The following is a 22,365-nucleotide window of genomic DNA, read 5'->3' on the forward strand; positions in this document are numbered from 1 at the left end:
TTTTCATATATATATATATATATCCTTGAACAAATGAAAAAATAGTTTGGTTATTTGCTATGCCAATAAGTTCCATAAACGTCTCTGTCTGTTGTTACATATTTTATTGTTGTTATAAGTATTGTTTATAGAACAATATATAATAACAAAAAAGATTAATAAAACGTTGGGGTTTTTTTTCTAACAAAAGCTTTTACTTTTACTACAAAATGTTTAAAAGTCAACTTTGTCCTTCGTCTAAGTTTAGTTTTGTTACACGCTACTAGCAAAGTCTATATGATGATTCAATACGAGTATAACATATCAAGAATACCGAAAGATGTGACAGGAGATGAGCTTTTATGAACTACCATACTGTTTCTATAATCTGGTTAAATAAAATCGGATTTATTTGTAAGAGTAGCAAGTCTTACTTATCGGAAAATCGATCATTTTATTTCTACTAATGCCCGCTAGTTAGCATCCGCTACAGGTCAATGACAGGCAAGAAACATGTGAAAAATGAAGATGACATTATACACACCACTGCTTGCTGCTTTAATACTTCAGTGTTGCTCAATGTTTAACAGGAAGGTTTATTTTCATATGTTTATGTATTTTTCATCATTAAAAACAAAACGTTAAGATAAATCACCCTGTCTAAAAGCATGTGCGTGGACTCAAAATACAAATCCCACATGGTTCCGTAGTGGAACTGGAGTTTATGAAGGTTTTTCGAACCTTTTCAAATCTTTCTTAAGGTCTGTTTTGTTGTTGTCTGAAAGTTTCAGTATATGCCTCAGGTGTCAGATATTTCCGTACTTCAAAGCTGCTGACCTGAACATTTTAGATATTTTCAAAAATTACTATTGTGTTATACATGTTAATTCTACAGAAGCGTGAAAGGGCCGTGAGACGCTAATCCGTTTAATTACGTTACAGTTGCGGAAAGGAAATATGATTAATAACTAAGTAATAAATAAGCCACTAGAGGATTTTCGGAAATATTTTACGATTGAAATTAGCATTGTAATACATTAATAAATTAAACTTCTGAAAACCATGTGCAGGCCCGGGCCTTTGTACACAAAAAGTAACTATTATAATAAGTAACTATAATTATAATAGCTACCATATACGCAAATGTACGTCTGATTTTGTAAAATGTTCTGTACTTATTATAAATAAGTGCTTTAGTACTATCTAGACCCATTGCAAGGTATAAAAAATCATAGAGAAAGGGCTCTTCTATAACAAATATGTGTTTGTTATCACTCTCCTGGCCATCAGCTTACTATAATGTTATTGGCACGATGTTTTGCGAGTGTAGCGAGCAGAATATTTTATTTAATGTGATCTAATGTCTGATGTTTCTTTCTCAAAAATGTAAGCTGGTCGTTTTTAGGAAAAAATGATATTTGAAACGGTGAATCTTGCATTCATGGTAAGTGGAAGAGAGAAATCTGTGATAAACTGAAGTTTTACAAGTGTACTTTTACATATTCTAACTGAATTGCTTTATTGGTTTAAAGGTGTAAATATCGTTGTTACATTTTTGTGTTTGAGAATAGTTTTCAATAAATTGTTCATTTTAATTTTTAAAGTTTTGAATGCAAGAGGATTTTTAACACTGAAAATGTGGTAGTCTGTTACTGAAAGTGCACAACTGTGTCCTTTTATTTGTTCGTTATTCCTCTTTCGTGCGTGCGTGCGTGTACTTGATGTGAGTTGTGGTTTCGGGTGGATGCGTCTTTCCCGCCCCGCTGTGGTGTGGACCAAGGCAAAAGTTATTGAAAGTTGTATCCCTGAAATTAGGCAAAGGGAGCTATATCATGATGTTATTGTATCCTTCAGGAAACTTTAAAGGGTGGGTGTCGGTCTTTGCAACATGTCAGTAAGATTTAATGACGAATTTTAAGACGTTGATGTCTAATGAATGCAATTTAGGCTTATATTGGTTTATATTAGGATCACGTTGATTTGGATAGTGAAAACGAAACTTATGTGAGATTTCTTATTATAGATCTTATCTTTTATTGCCTGAAATAAATAATAATTTACTTTGGTTGTCACAAAATTTGATATTCTTCATTGCTTTGAAGTTATATTACGACGAATTAGCCTTGGGACAAAGATATTTTTATATAACTTGTGTTAGGGTTTAAGACCCTCGTAGGTTGTGTTACCATAGATAATTCTGAATATTTCAAAAGCCACATCATGAATTATAGTGAGTTTTATACAGACAATTATCTGTATAATCTTACCAATATGAAGAGCTTCGGATAGTCCAGTATTTTACATATTGGATGGTTTACGCCTTATATCCTTTACCTAAATAATTTAGGCAATAGAACCAAAAATACAAACGTCAAGTAGCACTACCTATTTCAGATGTATGCGGAGTTAAATGCATCAAAGTGTACAGTCTGAAAAAAAACAATTGAAGTATCATTTTCTGGAAAAATAAAAAAGTAATGTGAGCCGAAAATGAATATCTTAGGTACCGTATTTGGATAAATTGGAGACAATTCCGATGAAACTTTATTGTAGGCTTAGGTATCTATGTACCTGTATTATCTCCTACAAAGCATGTACTTTTCACCTCTAAGCATGAAAGCGTGCATAATTACTACAGTGGTCAGTAATTTGAAATAAAAATATGTAAAGATCAAATCACGAGATACTCTGGGAAAGTAGTGTAATTTGTCAACGAACAGGCGATAGTTTCAAAACCGTTAAAACCCGCAGAATTTCGAAAGGTAAAAAGATCTGTTCGTAAGGAGAAGTTGTTCTTTCTCTTTGCCGAATAGGTCATACACGTTTTACTCAATCTTATCTTCCGAACAAAGAAGATCAACCTGAATGTGTACAATGTCATACACCGCTTACTATTTAGTTATAGTTTACAGACCGTATTTATTAAATGTGAAGTTAAAAAGCTTATACGTGCATGCAAATATTCATATATTTCTCTTAATAAATAAATTTATAATATTGTAAACAAAAATGCATAGTTATGAGCATTTAATTTTTTATATAAAAGAAAATTTTGTGATCAAAGAAATATAACTTTATTTTGGCATGTAGAATAAAACCATCAAAACGGACATAATGTACTTCGTATTTCCTATATTGGTCTATCTTATTTTGCATTCAGCGGTAATCTGGATTGCTAAACAATGGTCAAATATTATAGAACAGTGAAAATGTCCGATAAATTATTTAATGTCTAACGAGGACCTTTCCTCTAACACAGATTTTTAACGGCAGTTTCTGTAGCTAGGCAGTGTAAATGCATCTTTATACTCTACCCGACGTTATAACGAGAGCTGGAACATTTTTACAATAACATGTTCAAGGTACTCCGGACTACTGGTGATATGACTTTGTTAACCAACGGCAATTTTCTTTTAGACAGAAAATATACTTTAGTTTTTCCAACACTTCTAATCGGTCAAAACTGTCGAAAATGTCTCTAGTATGAAGTTAGTAACTGGTAGTACCAGTGAAATACCAACTACTTTGTATTCGCCTTTTTTACATTAGACAGCGAGCTTTGTCCAAATTTAAACAATTATTGTACAAGTTTTGATGGCATTTCAATCGTTAAGCAATTACAAATTAAATACCTCCCTGCATCACACAGTCACTAGCATCCGGTGTCAATTATTATCATAATTAGATCTACTGTCCTTAATATAAGTGCATTGTTTACATTTACTCTTTACCAATGCTCGAATAATTAGCAGTCCATTACCAAACTCAAAGTACGCGAAAAACTCTAAGTACGTTCTTTGATATCAATCATTAATATAACGTCATATTATAGTCAAAATTACACAATGCAGCTTTAATTTTTTTAAATATATCTGGCACTCTTCCTCTGTAGTGTTTTCAAATATTTAAACGTCGATGGGAATTGTGCTCTTCCTTGATATCGTAAAAAGAGTATTATGTAACGATAGCTTAAAGGTCAATGTCACACTTGAAAATCAAAGATCAATAGTTGTTTATTTCTTGACCGTGCCATAACTCTGTCCACCAAGATATTTTAATATTACTTGGCACAAAAGTTTCCAATATTCAGATGAAGTGGCATGCGAAATAACAAGACCCGCCAGCTAAAAGGTCAATTTCACTTTCGGAGGTCAAAAATCACAGGATTTCTTGCCTGTATGGTACATAACACTGTCGTCCATCACGAGATTTTGATATCAGCTGGCACAATTTTCCCCATACCGTGCACAACATACAGACTCTTAGCTGAAAAGTCATGGTCACATTTGAGGTCAAATGTCAACACTGATTTTTTTTTCCTGTCCAGGCTGTTAAATACTTTATGTCACTTTTCTTGTCCTGTCTGTAACTTTCGCAACCTTGCTTGATAGTAAGGGACATTGTATGTATAGGATATAAGACGAAAACGATCCAATATGTAAAATACTGGACTGTCCGAAGCGCGTTAGCGCTGAGAACCGTCCAGTGTTTTACATATTGGATCGTTTGAGGCTTATATCTTACTTAAAACATTGTTTTTTATGACATAACCTATAAAAAAATACGTATAAACCATTGACGTAAAATATTCTTGAATTAATTCGGTTTTTATTCACATTAATGCATTTAATAAAAGTTGCTATATGATTATGAAATACCCTGTAGATCCTCATGACAATTTTACGCACGTTTTTCTCATAATGCACGATTGCGTTTTTCTCGGGTTTCTCGCCTTCGTGATATTGGACTTTCGTTAGCCCGGGATTCTCGTGATGCTATTAATTGTGTTTACACATGTACACTGATGTACGGAATAAGCAGTAGTATTCTCATGAGTGGCGGCGGAAGGAGATAAATTTTGTGACATTTTAGAAAGGATTTATTTTAATTCATGGCTAGGATAAAGTGATTATGTTTTTTTATTTAAATGTGTACAAGGAAACTTTCTTTGTGTTAAAAATTACAAGAGTATGGCGGATTATGATAATCAGATAATGTTTCACTGAAAGTATAATTGAAATCGGACACCTGGAGAAAATGAATGCTGCATGTGCACTGAACACTGCTGAATGAGAAAATGGGTTGTTTGTTTACACGCCTGACAATATACTGTTGTGATTTATTAATTCAATGACAGTTTTTGTTGGGTTGTACATGAACTTGCGCGAAAATCTTCAAATTTAGTGCAAGAAGACTTACAGAACAGACATTTTAATATATTATCGGATACAGCTACTGGTAAGTCCAAATCATATTATTTTCGCTCCTTTAGACGCATAGTGGCGAGGCGGATGCAGAAAACTAAGGAAAACTTGCTTTCAGTATGATTTTTATTGATGCACTCGAAGCTACTCGTATTTATGTTATTATTATTACAACGGATGTTTAATGTAGTCCCAACTGAAATACTGAAAAATATATTTAATATCATTCACTTTGAATCTATTAGATTTATTTTCACTAAAATCTCAGTATTTCATAAAATAGCATAGAATGAAATAGAATATACGAGTACAAAATTAAAAGATATTTCGACAAAACTAAGGTTCATGCAAGTACATGTGTCCCTTAATTGCAGTTCCTTTTTCTTTCCGAATAGGCCATCTCACAGACTGAACAAATGTGAGCAAATGCTTCACACTGGCTTCAAATACAAGAAATAAAGGCAATTTATTCTACGTAGGGTGCAATAAACGTTCATTTTTTTTTTTTAAATGAACATCCTGTTTTTTTTTTTTACAGTTTTTTTTTCAATACGGATGTAATACTTAAATAAACATAAACTGTAACTGTCAATACCCAACAAATCTATGAACTGCACCATAAGAAAACCAACATATTGGTTTTGCGACCAGCCTGCGCAGTCTGGCCAGGATCCATGCTGTTCGCTTTCAAAGCCTAATGCCATTAGACAAACTGTTATCGAACAGTATGAATCCTGCCCAGACTACGTGGATGCGCAGGCTAATCTTGATCCATGCTGGTCGCAAACGCACTCTGTTCGTTTTCCCACGGCGCGGCTCATATCATTTTCAGGGGTTTACAGGAACATTAACGTGTAAGCATTTGTTTAGTTTTTTCTATGTACAGATGAACGGATAAATACGGGAAATGTGGAATGTGACATAACAAAATATGAGCCATGTATACGATGATGCAATGCTTCACCTAATTTTCGTATATCGCAAATTATTATTACTATTATTTTTATGCTTCCCGAAGGGCGAGCACTTTGCTTGACACTTTGTGCGTCTTTCCGTCCGTCCGCCCGTCCGTCCGTTGTATAACTTAAAAGGTATTTACGGCATTTTATTAAAATTTCACATAATCATAGAGCAATCAAAGAGCAGTGTCAAAGAACCATAGCTCTACCTTACCTAGCTGTTGGATTATCTCCCTTTATTATACAAAATATAAAATTGTGTCGGTGCGACGTTAAACCCAACAAAATAAATTATTATACAAAATAAGGCTTTCTGGAGCATTACTTGAAAAGTATTGATGACATTTCATTTAAACTTAACAAAATCATAAAGGCTATTGACAGTACGGCCTAAAAGAACTATCATGATTGGTCTTATAAAACTGCTTTTTCAATAGAGAGCAATAAATTCTTGCACAATTTTTAAAACTGGAAGAAATTATTGCTCTAGGGAAACGTCGTTTAAGGAGTAAGACTACGTTGACGCATGCAGAATACATATATGTATAATGCTATTTTTAAAATTTTGCATCTAGATCTATACATAAAATTTAATTTTGATATTAATTTTCCCTTTTATTATCAGTACTGTGTTATTTTATTGGACTGCTTTCATTTGATTACAATATTTCTATATGGAATTACGCTACATGTATTGATAAATATTGGACTACACGAAGACATTGATTTTGTATATAAATCGTTTTCCTCGTGCAGTCAAATATTAAATACACAGTCCAATATTAAAATAATATTGGACTCCACGTGGAAAATACTGAACTAAGTCCCATTGAAAGCAGTCCAATATTAAAAATACAGTACAGCGAGAACAAAGGAGTGACGTCATGACAATGTTTTAATACATGGCTATACGTCATCCACTTGTTTTTTTTTCATAGATTGCAATTGATCGTTAAACGAATGTGACAAGTGTAAACAAAATAGTATAGCGCTATTCAACAGTAATTTCAGTTATATTAGGTCAAACGTTTTTTCCTTGTGTCGATATTGATTAAGTTGTTTGTACATTTTTCTCACGAATTTGGCTTCCATAAAAGGCATATAACTAAATAGGAAGAGACAATCACATAAATGATTAAGATCAGGATATTGTTCATGCTTAATGGAATGTACACATTAAGGGGTCGACTATTTGATATTCTCCGGGGGGACTCTGATTCCCAAATCATTGCAAAAATCTGGCTCCAAGTAAGATTAAAAAATATTTTCATTTACCTTTCCTTTGAAATTGCTTTTGGATTGAATATTTTATAATTACATAAATAGGTTAGTATCTATACCGTAACATAGCGTTTTTCTTCATTATTAAGGAAAAGCAGCATTTCCACCAACGTTTAAATATTGAATATTGCCGAAGAATAGTGAGAGATTGATTTGAAAGTATTAAGACTGTGTGGTGTAGTTTTACTACAATATTTTGTACTGATAATTTCAGAATATGAACAGTAATCTATACAAAAGGCATTATATAACTTAAACCTAGAGCAATTGACAACCATAATGTTCAGTGTCCGAAATTGAAAATGCTTTTATATCAAAAGGTATTTTAGCTGGAATCACCAAACCTCACCTAATTATTAATTAGCATATGACCTATGCTCAAATGCAATACTATCATTGACCAAGTAAAAACAGAGCAGCGTTGATATAAAATAAGGATTTTTGACTGTTTCTAAGTAGCCTATCGATGCATCTTCATAAAACTTTTTAAAAATGTAGATCACTATAGGGCGGTGGTGTACGCGCAACTTTCGTCAGGATCACATCTGTAACTTTAGAGTTATTGACCTTTAATTGTTTTACAATCCAAAAATTCCCACATAACTTAAAGTACTATAAACAAACTACAAAGTTTCGCGATTTACTGACGACAGATGTTCATGATTTCATGTCAAGAAACGACAATCTTTCGCGATACCTAAATTCAGTAATATTTGGGCGACAATTTTTCGCGACCCTGTAACAGTTTTTGTTTTTATCGTTACCGTCTTCATTTGACGTCACTAAGGTAAAAGTAGCGAACAATATACAGGTAAGTTTTTGTAAATTTCTGTTTTCTTTGATTAAAAAATTTAAATGGTGACAAGTTTTTACACCATCAACAATAGGCCGATATATTAACCAGTTACCTTTCTTAATGTGTATTACAGTCTGAACATCGATTTATACTGCCATGTTTTTTTTCTCAGTATTTTACGCATATTTAAAGTGTTTTTATGTGTATTTTGGACTTACGTGACCTGCTTCAACCTCAAATACTGTATCAAGGAAAGATCAACCAAAAGATCAATAAGGACGTATGACAATCTGAAAATCATTGGTCTACCGTTGAGACGATAATGATATGCAAAAATAAGGGATGAGTAAGACTTTCCATAAAAGCACCCAACGCATGCTATTTTTGATGTGTATGCAGCGCAGGTATCCGTGTTAAGTTCATTCTAAGTGAATGAAGTGAATAAAAATGTGTAACCTATACGCGGAGGAAATATGTAGTTAACTTAAGGGGGCGCATACTTTGTAATTGGAAAAAAGTGGGTGGGGTATAATAAAATTTATTTTGAAGATTGTAAATGGTTTCACTAAGCAGAATGTATACAGTTTCAACTATTATTAGTATCTGAAAGTAATGATAAGTTAAATAAAGAAAAAAAAGTTGAAATAAAGAAGTTATTGTTGATATACATGTGACTTCTTGTGTACATTCAAAGTCAACAATTACTAATATTTTTTTTTTAAAAATGTCTTCTATACCTTGCCAAAATATCCACCAATATCCTACAGATACTAATTTATATAACAAAATTCATATGACTTCACTTTCATCATTATAAATTTGCATTCTGTGAGGTAAAACACAGTACTTTGTTTGTTTACAAAGTAGTGCATACAAAAAGGTATGGTGGGCAAGAAAAGCCATGTTCCAAAATTAAAGAGTAATTTCCCCTTAATTCAGAAAAGAGATAAATGGAAACAGAAAGAATTTGTATAAAGTAGTTATCACAAATATTGTTTATTCAACAGGCAAGTAAACAGTAGTTGTACAGCACATTATTAATGAACTAAATAATTATCTAAAGTTTCTTTGATGTTTATGCCATTGCAATTTAAAAATGAAAGCTGTCATACAAGTGAGCAAACTACACTATCTACAAACTTGACAACGAAACTCGGCACATGTGAGAAAGCTGGAGGTTTCAATGGAGTGTTTAATGACAACAATTTGGATGAAATATTCGACAATACTTTAAGCATGTGTCAAATGTATTATTAATAAGTAAAAAACAATAAAAAGTGTATAAAACAGTCACTAAGTATAAAACGTGTAATAATTCCTTATATCATATGATAAGGCTTGTAATGTGGACCATTTAAAGGTATGACCAAGGTAATAGTGTACCTCCTTTCGAATAATATTCAATTCCCACAATAAAGCTACTTTGACTTACATTTTTCCGAGGGCATACTTTTAAGCCCAACTAGACCCTTTTTCCCCATTATATTCCTTTTTATTTTGACTTTTCAAAGAATAGTACAGCTATTTGACTCACCACTGGTGTCTAAATTTGGTTAATTTTTTTATGTAAGTTAGTATATAAGAAAACACTTAAGAGAATGGATTGAAACTTCACACACATATTCAATGTGATATATTGAGTTACATTGCACAGGTTCCATAACTCTGTTTTCCATTTTTACCAAATTATGGCCCTTTTTCAAGTTATAAATTTTTGGGTAAAGGTTTTGTAACACAGTTATTACCGTAAGGGGAAGCAAATTTTTTAAGACTGTAGTTTTCAGTCAGTTTAATTAAGGTTTTGGTCTTAGGCCTATATCAAAATGACAAAATTCTAAGAAATTCTCTACATCATGGCGTCTCACAATACTACAATTTAAATCATTTCATAAACGCCTTAAAGCCAAACATTAATAAAACTGAGAGAAAACTACAAAGTGTTAATGTTTTTGTATGTAAGCTGGTATGTCAGTACTCAGTAATGAAAATGGATTTAAACTTCAAACACTGACATGTTCGGACACTTAGCAGGACACGTAACTGTTATTTTTCTTAAAAAATTATGTCCCTTTTCCACTTTTTGGTTAATTTTTGTAAGTAAGCTGCTATGTCAGTATCCACCAATGGGAATGGATTGAAGCTTCACATGATTGTGCGCTGTCATAAGCTGATACAGTGCAGGTTCTATAACCCCTGTTTTGCAAATTAAAAAAATTATGCCCCTTTTGACTTATTTATTCATTCACTTGACAAGGCTGTTGAATAGTTTAGCGTTGCTGTCCTCATACAGCTTTTGATATCTTGTAAGTTTTCAATTTTTAGACTTATTCAAAAAAACAAAAATTAGTTAATTAGTGAGTTATTGCTGTTCAGATTAATTCTACCCTGAAACAAAAGGGGGGCAGAAAGATATCTTTAAAAAGGCAGTGGGACAGACAGCTAAATCCACTCTTATGGATAGTAAAAGGCTAAACCTTTGACCTTTACCTGTGACCTTGAACTAGAACAGACATGGCTGACTCATGAATTCTGCATAATTATCGTCCTGATGAGGCGATCATTTGACTAAAGTTTCTTGAGAATCCTTTAAGGGGTTTAGAAGATACATAGCTCTAACCTTTGACCGTGAGTTATGACCTTTACCTTGAGTTGACATGGCTGACTCATGAGTTCATGATGAGGTGACCATTTGACCCAATTTTGAGGAAAATACAGAGTGGACACAAAATGGAAGGCTCGAACCGTTGACCCCCAAGTTCTGACCTTGACCTTGAGGTGAAAAGGCTGAATCATGAGTTCTGCACATCGTCTTGATGAGGTGATCATTTCACCCAAGTTTCATGAAAATCCTTCAAGGGGTTTAGGACATATGGAGCGAACAGTGGTGTTAGCGAAGTGTTACGAACAGACAGAACGACGGACGGACGGAGACCATTCCTATAACCCCCCACCACTCTTGGCGGATTAAAAATGAGATATCTTTCCAAAAATACTGAGATACATGCAGTAAAGGTTCTCCATTTTGCCTTTACTGTTTAGATTACATAGTGCGGAAGAAATGTTGGTAGGTTTACATATGTCAACATTATTTTCAATGTTGGAGTTACAATTCTGTGCTATTAAATGTTTTAACATAACGGACATTACAAAAATATAATATTCACAGTTTGTGTTTGAATTTTGTGTAAGTCTCTCATCGGATACAGTATACTGCTTGAACAATTTTTTTAACTTTGGAAATATTCAACATTACATTGTTTATGAGCAGTTCATGACTTACAGAGTGGACACAACTTGCTAACAGAAAGACAGAGAGATGGAAGTTTATACAGACTACGGTGGTATAACATTATATATGTCCTTGGGCATATAAAAAGGGGCATAAGTCATTTGTGCCTGCAATGTGAACCTTGTGCCATCTGATTTGGGTAAAGATGTGGAACAAGCATTTAAAGTTTTATTTAAATCAGTTTAGTAAATAAAAAATATGTGTTAGAAAATCTATACAAATTAAAGTGACATTCTCAGTAAAATGGTGACTTACTTCAATAGCAAAAAAACAAAACATTTATCAGACTGTAGTACCTTTTGGCATGTGATTAGGACAATAATGTGGATGAAATATGTACATATTTTATAAAATGCATTAAGTAATAACAAAGATATAGTGAACATTCAGAAACATAAATCTGAAATTATTACTAAAAAGGGGTGCAAAACTCAACAAGAGTTGTCCGTAAGATAGCTTGCTCGACTTTTCTCAGTGCTTTACTCTAAATTATACCTTTGCCAGTAAAAATTTTATAAAACTTTAAGCAAAAAATCTAAGTTAAACAGGGACATTTCTCCGTCAAAATTCAAATCAGAGTTATGGGGTTTCCTTTTCCTGCTGTAGACTTTGATAGTAAATAACTATTTCAAGTTTAAAGTCAATAGCTTTGATAGTAACAGAGATATGTGACTTTATCAAAAACTTCAACCAAAAATTCTCAGTCAAAAAGGGCCATAACTCCATGAATATTCAAATCACACTTATGGGGATTGTTTCTCTTGGTGTAGACTTTTATAGTAAAGAACTATTTATTTCAATATCTTTCACAGTACCATAGATATCAGACTTTATAAAAAAATTTAAGAAACGATGATGCCAATGCCGACACCACAGCAATTGCAATAGCTGTACTTTTTCTTCAAAAAGTCGAGCTGAAAATTATTTTGGTGATGTGGTGCAACTATTTAAATTTGGAATAAAATGTTCTAGTTATAACTTATATAGTGAAAGTACTGGTGGCCCAAATCTTTAACATGAAATTCTAAGTAAAAACAAGTGATATTTCATGAAATACTGGTCTCAAGTTATCAGAAAGAGAATTAAACATAAATGTCTATGTAACAAGTAAATTTCAAACTTACATCTACATGTGCTTATACATAGATTTGGGTACAACAGTTGTGATTCATGTAACAACTGAATACTCTCAAGGAAGTACAATGCTATAACTGTACAATATATATCATAATTATGTACAAGAGCAGTTCACAATTTCTGTAAAAATATATACTAAACAATGTCCTTATCTATATAGAAATATTTTATATATATTGCATATTGTGGAATAAAATATTTGATTGATATTAAATTAATCCCTCAAGTCCTATTTAGATATTTATAGAATCCTTTATACAGCTTATATACAATATGCAGTAAAACAAACCCTGTCAATATGTCTTACACACTAAATGTTTTAAGACACAATTTTAGTATGTTTACTCACTATAATGTCAGTAAGATTCTTTATAAACACAACTATTAATGCATACATACAAAGTCATTGGTGTTGCTTCACATGACGAAAATGAATGAAACAAAGTTTTCTATTTTCCTCCTGCTTTACATTGGTTCCAAATAACTCTTTCAAAGTGTTGAATCATACATGTAGAATCATGCAGGCACAATTGAATATATTCTCGTGAGATTTCACACAATGGCATAAATCAAATATACACTACATTCATCACCATTATAACAGAACATATAAAGTGTAGCACTTTCCTTTACACCTTTCACATGGATCCCAAGCATAGCTTCTGTAACATAATTTCCTTCATCTTTCTAAAATTAATTACTCTGATCCATATCACTTGTTTCCAGGAAGAAACTTTGCTGTAATAGCATTACAACAGTAACAGATACATCATTCTAATTTCATTCCTTACACTTCATTGTTCATGTAAAATACACTCATTTCCTTTATACACAGTTGAGGGTGTTATAGCAGAAACCTATGCATCTCCACTGTGACATGTCTGTTAGGCCTAAATGCATCAGTTCTGGAAAAAAAATCATACATTAACTACTACTGTACAGAAAGTAATATGCCTTAAACAAGAGTGCAAGACTGTGATAAAATAAGCCTGTCATTTAACTTGGCCTAATTCAAGGGGCATAATCCAAAAGTGCCTAGTGCAATTTGGGTAGTTATCCTACTTTGACGAGATATTATCCCGTAAACATTGCCAGCAATTTTCATGAAGATCGGATTAAAACTGTTCAACTTTTATAGTGGACAATACCAAACAACAGTTTTCCAATTATTTCAAGGACTATAATATATGAGTGCCTGTGGCGATTTGGCTGGTTACCATACATGTGTGAGGTATTATGCTCACAGAAATTGTCAGCAAGTTTGGTGAATATCCGGTGAGAATTGTTCAATTTACAGAGCGAACATGCTTTAGACGATGACCAACTGGGCAGAAAAAATTCCAGTAGGAGGTCTGTGTAAAATAACGAAACATTACAAACCCTGCAACACTCTACATCAATAGAAGTGAGGGAAAACTGTTTGAAACACTGACTCAAACAATTGTTTCCTATAGTGTCATTTCATGTGCCTGTGCATGTTATATAAATCAGAAATAATGATTCTAAAGATAAAATATAATCATGAAATTTAGAATAATTTGTCAGTGAAATAATAGTATTAAAAATGGTTTGAAATATAACATATATCATTCATAGGGAAGTATATAAGCAAGGAATGGACACATTTATGTTACTTCATGATATGAAAAAAAAAATTTCATCTGCAATGGCTTACAGTTTTATATATTTCTATACATGAAAAAGTAAGAAATATTGTGTTTTTTCTTCAATAAAGTCATACTTTGAAAATCTGATATGGTTGCATTCTTAAAGCACTATAGCAAAAAAACAAGAGTGGCAAGATGGCCCTAAGTCTCTCACCTGAGAAAAACATAAAAACAGTGTAAACATGTTTCCTAGATGACCCATATTTCAACTTGGCGTAGATTCAATCAAGGCAGTCATTGTGAATAAATCGTATGAATATCTTGTGTTAAAATGCAGCCTTTATTGCGTACGCAAATTTTTTCTTTAATTTCACAGGATGACCTACTTTTTGACCATAGATGACTCATATTCAAACTCAACCTTAATTTCATACAAACATTCTGATTAAATTTCATAAGATTTGGTGTAAATTGCAGTCCCTATTGCATACACATGCTTTTTCTTTGATTATACCTAGTGTTTGAACGCTTATGACCTATTTTCAAACTTGGCCTAAATTTCATGAAGGCAATCATTCTGACCAATTTACATGAAGATCACTTCAAAAATACAGCCTGTATCACATACACAAGCTGAATGTTGACAGCCAGACACACAGACAGACAGACAGATAATGTATGCTGGACACAAAAACTCACCTGAGCATTGTTCACATGAGCTAAAAACAAAGACACAAGTCTATCTTTCTTATTTACAGGACTTTCACAGATTTTTATCACCTTATGAAAACTTAGGGTTTAATCCAATTCTACATTGTATGAAAAAATATAGGTATATAAATTTAATTGCAAGGCTTTGACATACAGCAAATTAAATAGTTTTATTAATGTCTTTTTCATCTTAGGGCAATATTCATGTTTTTGCTGATAAAATAAACTTTTACCTGTCCTCAAATGTCGTTGAATTTTAAGGAGCCTTTTATGAAGTCATCATGTAAGTGATCTACTTTATTTGCAGCATCCTCTCCTTCATACAGTACTTCATATACTGCTTTGGGGTCACCATCTTTTCCTGTTATATAAAATTGCTAATTAATGCATTCTGTTACAATACAGGTATACAAAAATTTATAACTACCATTGTTGCAAATGGATATATATATGCACATTATAGCAATAACCCTGAAGTGTACTATGAAAATAGTTGACCTTTCAGAAAATGTTATATGTGATTTTCCATTTAATACATTCGCCCAGTTCTTGATAAGTTCCATAAAATTTTTCAAGGCAAAGTATCTATCGACATAAGTATGTTGCCATTGATTTTTAAACAGTAATTTGCAGAACCTGGTAAACAGTGGTACTATATAATTAAATATCATATGGTTCAATGTAGAAAGCAAGCTTTTGTCCATGTAAATGGAAACAAAATATTACAGCATTTACCAACTTACCTTACCTAAACCAAAAACTGTCTGTCCGTTATTAAGATTAATCGTTTGCTGTAATTTCATTACAGCAAGGGCAAAAATTCAAATGATTTGGTGAAAATGACAAGTTTAATTGAAAAATGTGCCAATGTAGTGGCAATTAAAAATACCATTATTATTCTTTTGAAACAAAAGATAATATTAAATAATCACTGCCTTAATTCATTTTAAGTAAATAGACATAATCTTTGAAACTGTACTACTTTGAACTGCTTAGGCAATTATGTTCACTAAATTATTAATATAAAACAAGGTGTCCGTATCACAAAGCGCTTGACTTTTCTGTGCTTGAGTCTGAATTATTATTTTTCCATTAAAAAAAATATATGTTAAAAATGGACATAATTCTGTAAAAATTAAAATCAAAGTATTGGGTATTATACATGTATGTCCTGGGGTAAACTTTGATAGTAAATAACTATTTCAAGTTTCAAGTCAAAACCTTTTATAATAACAGAGATATTTCAATTTATAAAAAAAAGTAAAAAATGGCCATAACTCTGTAAAAAAATTCAAAGTTATAGGGATTGTTTCTCCTGCTGTAGATTTTGATTATAAATAAGTATTTAAAGTATCAAGTCAATAGGTTTTTTAAAAAATTTAGCCAACGGCAACGCCTATGTTGGGACAAGTGCAATAGCTGTATTTTTTATTCGAAAAGTCAAGGCAAAAAATTAAAATAAATTTTAAAGTAGTGATCATTCCTTCAATACCTTTGAGAACATCTAAGACAATTCCAGAGAACCATTTATTTTTTCCCTTTTTCTTTTTGTCACAAACGCACCATTCATGAAGAATTTTTCTACCAACCAATTTGACATGTCTGGACCGTCTAGACCTTCCAGATGTACTTTGGGAAAGTGACACCTGTAAATTAAAAGCATCGGTATTTATTAAACATCATAAATTACTTTTCCTTCTTTTTTCATTAAAAATACCCACTGAGAAATGTTTGATTTAAAGCCGTGCCATGAGAAAACGAACATATAGTGGCTTTGTGACCAGTATGCATCCAGACCAGCCTATGCATGTGCACAGTCTGGTCAGGATTCATGTTGTTCGCTTTCAAAGCCTATTGCAATTAGAGAAACTGTGAAGAAACAGCATGGATTTTCACCAGACTGCATGGATGCGCATGCTGGTCTGGATCCATGATGGTCGCAAAGCCACTATGTTGGTTTTCTCATGGTGCAGCTCATAAGTCAACAAGAAAATAGCTTATTTCAACATTAATTATAATTAATAAAGTCATGAATAAGATAGATTAAACACTTAGGTAATTTCTCGTATGGAAAAATCAATACCACTTATCTGTAGAACACTGCATGTTACGTCCAATTTTGAGGTGTATTTTCACCTATCTGTAGTGGTAAGAATTTCTGAGGACTTTTGTTTAAATATATACTTTGTTGTTACTATAAAGAACTTATATTGTAACTCGTGCAATCATTTTTTATTTGGCATAAATGTTTGCCTCAATCAGACAGCGTGTCATGTGCAAGTTCTAGTCCTTTTGACAGCTGGCGGGATTGACATGTTGCCCGTGGGCATCTACTCTTTTCAAAAATATTCCAAAGTTGTATACATTTAGTATGAATTTATATAAATACATATGAAATATATTTGATACTCACATTTTCATTGGAAGTTGAAGGCTCCTGTAATACAGTTTTGTTGGTACCATGTTGAACAATTTGTGATGTTACAACCACAGGCTGTTCACACTGATTGCTTTTTCTTCTGCTTTGTGTTTTACATGTAGGTTTTCTTTGCTGACAAGGTTTCTTTGGATATGTAACTGCCGCCACTTCTTCAAACTGAAATAAGTAAAAAAATAAATATAATTTTAATTTATTGTATTTACATTATGCATGCTAAATGTAATATAGAATATAAGATCCATTTTATGCAATAAAGGCAATCACAGTGTTTATTTTGGTATAGCATTGTACTTCTGATTTTCGTATATATGTTGCAGGTAGAAATTCCACCGAGATTACCAGTGTTCTTGCAACAAGAAATTTAGGCAGAAATTGTGTACAACCGTTAATCAGAAATAAATGTATGCCATATTTTTTTTTAAGTTTCACTATAATAATTTTTTTTTTCATGAAAAGTATTAATGGAAAAAAAATGTTCCAGCAGTTATACAAAGAATGACGTGAATCAAACAAGAATTATAGTTGCTTTGGTTGCAAGTACTATGATTATGAGGGAAAAATTCTGGATTGAAAAATAAAGTTAATACAGTTCATGATAATTTTTATCATGATAAACAGACTATATATGGCATTAATGTAACAAGAAAAATAAAGAATGCCTAATGTCGTTCATCATGTATTTACCTGTCATACATGACTGGACAGTTAACCCTTATAATGCTAATTTCTATAATGAACTTGTCGAAGTTGTTCATTTTCCAATATGGACATTGCCATTAACTTATAAAAGGGATTAAGAGCAAAGCAGATACTGAATGAATAACAAACCATGCAGATCATGATCAGACTGCACAGATGTGCAAAGTGATCAAGATCTACACTGGTCACAAAAACACAACCGACTGTGTTCAGCATAGTGAAGAATTTATCACAGTCACTGGGTATTATGTCCTTAGTTAAGTGTTTTAATTCATAGACATTAAGTGGTTTGATTCATAGACATGGTCCAAACTTTTAATCATTGTTACATCCCACAATAAACAGTACAAAGGCCTAATTTATTTAGTAAATATTATTTAAAAAATCAAAGTCATGCAGAAATCAAATATGAAATATAAGAAGAGAAATCATTTCTGTTTACCGGTAATAGATACATACCCAGGGTGATTTGGGATGTCTTATCCCTGTGTAAGTACCATATCTTGGTAAAGCTAACTCTGGTAGTAAGAACTTATAATAAAATGCTTTCAGCTTTGGGACCATCTCAGTACTCCACAGCAACTTATTTCTGTATATACGTTCAATATGTATGTCATATGGGTTCGTTCTTCTTATCACAAAATCACACCATTCTTTTCCATAAATGTTAAGCTGACCTTGAATCTGATAGTAAATTTCATGCTTTTGTTTTAGTTGCAGTTTATTTTCACACAGCTCTAGACAGAAGTTTGGCACTTTTTTAACAGCTTCTTTCAATAAATATTTGTTTGTTTGAAGAAAGTTTTTTATTTCAAGAAGTCCACTTTCACCTTCATCTGTTATGAGACCATCTGTTGATGCAGCTAGAAAAGGAAGAGAAGAGCAAATCTGAAGGCCTACTTTTTCAACAGATACATGTTTCTTTTGGTTTTTGTACTCGATAATTGTGTTAGCTTCCTGCTCTAATCCTCGTATTGTAAACATGTTCCCTCTAAATTGAGTGTACAACATATTTTTCACTATATTGTCAGAAACATTGCTTGTTCTTCTTTTCATCACTTTACCAAAGTTTGAACTAGTAAGGCGGATATGTCTTTCCTTTTTCCATAACTGGCTTGCACTTTGGTCAACTGTGTTTTTCTGTATATCCGCAATTTCTGTTTCATTCTTGTGGACTCGCGTTTCATAGAATCTCTGGCATATACCAGATAACTTATCAGCAGGAACGTCCGGTGCATCATTAAGCTGACTACCATAGTGAAATTTAGCCTTCTTAGAGCAGCTTTCTTTCAAACTGTGTAATTTACGTTTCCGTCTGATGTTTTTACTATCTGGCTTAGATTTGTACTTCATAGAAGCTGTTCTTTTCTGTGCCTGTTTCCTTGCCCCTTGATGAAAATAAACACCGGCCGGAGTACGAGTTACAGTTTGAAAAGTCAATGGTGACCATGCAATGCCAAGATTTTTTCTCAGTGCTCCACCGTAGCAACGAGTATTCCACGAACCACGTCCACATCTGTTTATAACCTTCCCTCCATCAAACTTAAATCTAATTGCCATCCAACTTTCTACAAGATTTGTCGTGAAATTGCCAATCAAGCGTTCAGATTTATCTGCCACGCGGTTCAAAATCACTTGGACATCTGCAATCATTTCTTTCAATTCCATTAAACTGTTTGAATTGGAAATGGCTCTTCTTGATTCTTCCATTTCTGCCTCCGATGGTACATTTGTATTTGCCAGTATTTGTATTGTTCTTCAAAGATATCATCAAAGGTACTTTCAAAAGTATCATCGTCAATAATATTTGCATCTGTACTACTGTCTTTTTCTGGCCGCTTTTGACAGAAATCACTGCACAATTTGTGGAAGCCTAATATATGATAGACAGAGTTTAAGATATCTTTCCTTAACTGTCGTGCATTTTTTGTTGCACTTCGCATTTTAATTGCACATCTGACTGCAGTGCTAAGCCTTATTCTGTTAACTTTAGACAACTTGCCTTTTCCTTTGTAGTGTGGTTTCTCACTTACAAGTTTTTCTAAATTGCCTCGTACACATTTGCATGTATAGTTAGCACATTCCATTTTAACAATGTCACGGCCCCAAACTGGTACATTTTCTTGAAGCTGTGCATACACAGAGCTGTCCCCATCAGCAATAATTCTGGTGTACCTCAATCCATGACTTGATTCGGCTTCAAGAAAACCACACAAAATTATATCAGCTTCCATTGCTTGGGAGCTTCATTCCAGTTCTTATAACATTGTGCAATTTAGGAGTTTTGTTTTCACTTTCGGCTTTATTACAAATCACACACTGTTTATTCCTTACTCCCATGTACAACAGTTTTTGGGTAGCTGCACCAAATATAACACCTACCCCACCAAAAGCATTATAAGAATGTTTATGTGTCCTCTTACTCCAACCGCCATCACATACAACAGTAATAGCTGGCACTCCTTCATGAAAGTCGCCACGCTCCACAGCAAGGCGGCGTTCCTCAGCTGCAGCCTTAGCCATTTCATCTTTAAGGCAATCTTCCCACCATGAACCTATTTTTTCTTCTAAGGTCGTAAACATACCTTCAGACATTTGCGGGACATCCATTGCTGCAAGTGATTCATTCAAATCAGTTGCACCGCCACCTGATGTCACTGAACCCCAGACTGCTCTCACATTTATGTCATATAAATTATTTACCTTCGAACTTGTCTGTAGCTGAAACTGTTTATGACACCCTTGGCATTGTGCTAATATTATGCTAAATAATCCATTTCTACAAACTTTTGATTTTAAGACAACTGGATCCTTACCCGAAAGAACAATTTCTTGTGCTCTGGCACAAAGACAACAGTGGGTACTTATTTCAACAATATGCGACTGTAATAATTCCAAGTTCAGAATTCTGTTTCCAGAGATTGTCTTACTGTTGCTGTGATATTTGAATTTAAGGGAAGTCTGTCCTAGTCTTAATAGCTTTGAGCTCCTTTCCTTGTGTACAGGGATCCTCCTTACAATAAATTTAGTACATAGGGCTCCTGATGACAAGGTCTGTTTTCTCACTAACTGATAAGGTGGATATGAAGTCTTATCCTTAATATGAAATGATACTCTGTCTTCAATTTTGAGCATTGCTGCTTTTTGACACCTTTTATATTTCCTGGAATTTTTTCCTCCTGGATTACCAAACGGTCTTCTAGTCTTCATGGGATCTCTATATTTGCACTTACCCATTTTGTTTATGTCATAAAATGTAACTATTACTAGTATATATATACTGTACTTCACAAAGGAATGTCAAGGTGAATAGCAAATCCAAAACACTAAGAATAATGCTAAGCTGCATATAATTGAAAAATATCCTTCTAACATTACACCATACTTTTCATATATTTCATTCCATGTGTTGCACGGGACTGCTGTCATTCACGTAAAAAATCAGGGTCAACCCAGTTGTAAATAAAAGATCATCAAAACTTACCTTTTATGATAATACAATCCAACAGAATATCAGTCAGAAAATGTAGTAAACAAGTTAAATGTTGTATAAGCCAAGATACTTACTCTGATCTATGTACATTTCGCACAATAATGTCAATATATTAAATCGTTTTGTCTCGTTCCACTTCTTCGAAAATAAACAGGAAGTGCCTCACAACTGATAGCGGAAATGAATTCGATTATTAAAATAGTTCCGATTACGCGTTTTTTTTTTTAAACTTTCATAATGATAAAAAAAATACACATAACATAAGACAAGTTACTAAATTCAATTATTTATTTTATACAAATATGAAAAAAACGATCATTTTTAAAAAAAATATGCATGTGCTGCCACCTATGTTGTCTCCCTTCGTACGGTTACAGTTGGTTACAGTTACCGTTCTTTTCGCGTAGTAATTTTTTTTCAAGTGAATCGCCCAGAAATCGTGGGAAAATCAAAAACAATGTAAATAATGGAAATATGACCAAAATTTCAAGACCGATTTCAAGTAATCGGCATCACTCATTACTCCCACCAGACTAAAGCAGCTTCTCAGATACCTGTACCACAGTATGCATATCATTATATATCATGTTATACCACGGAAATGGTAATCCCACCTTGAATTATTTTGTTTACCTTTTTATCAATGAGAAAAATGGCGCCCGTTCCATGCTAAGATGACGAGATGTAAAATTTTACAGTGTTTAAGCAAACCTATTAATTTAAAGAGAAAAACAGAACAGTACAACATTTTTTGTAATAGTGGTATTGTA

The 22,365-nt window shown here is 33.0% G+C and overlaps 1 long non-coding RNA gene across 1 annotated transcript; it reads right to left on the bottom strand.

Annotated features, from left to right (window-relative positions):
- Positions 1-9,301: 9,301 nt before the first annotated feature.
- On the bottom strand, positions 9,302-21,758 carry LOC123532827 (uncharacterized). Its single transcript, XR_008369425.1, has 5 exons — positions 21,670-21,758; positions 17,377-17,559; positions 16,456-16,609; positions 15,197-15,324; positions 9,302-13,550 (listed from the first exon to the last, which is right to left on the bottom strand). It is a non-coding gene; the product is annotated as an uncharacterized LOC123532827 (long non-coding RNA).
- Positions 21,759-22,365: the final 607 nt, after the last annotated feature.

The sequence above is a fragment of the Mercenaria mercenaria genome, chromosome 2 (genome assembly GCF_021730395.1).
Source record: "Mercenaria mercenaria strain notata chromosome 2, MADL_Memer_1, whole genome shotgun sequence".
In the NCBI taxonomy this organism is placed as follows: Eukaryota; Metazoa; Mollusca; class Bivalvia; order Venerida; family Veneridae; genus Mercenaria; species Mercenaria mercenaria.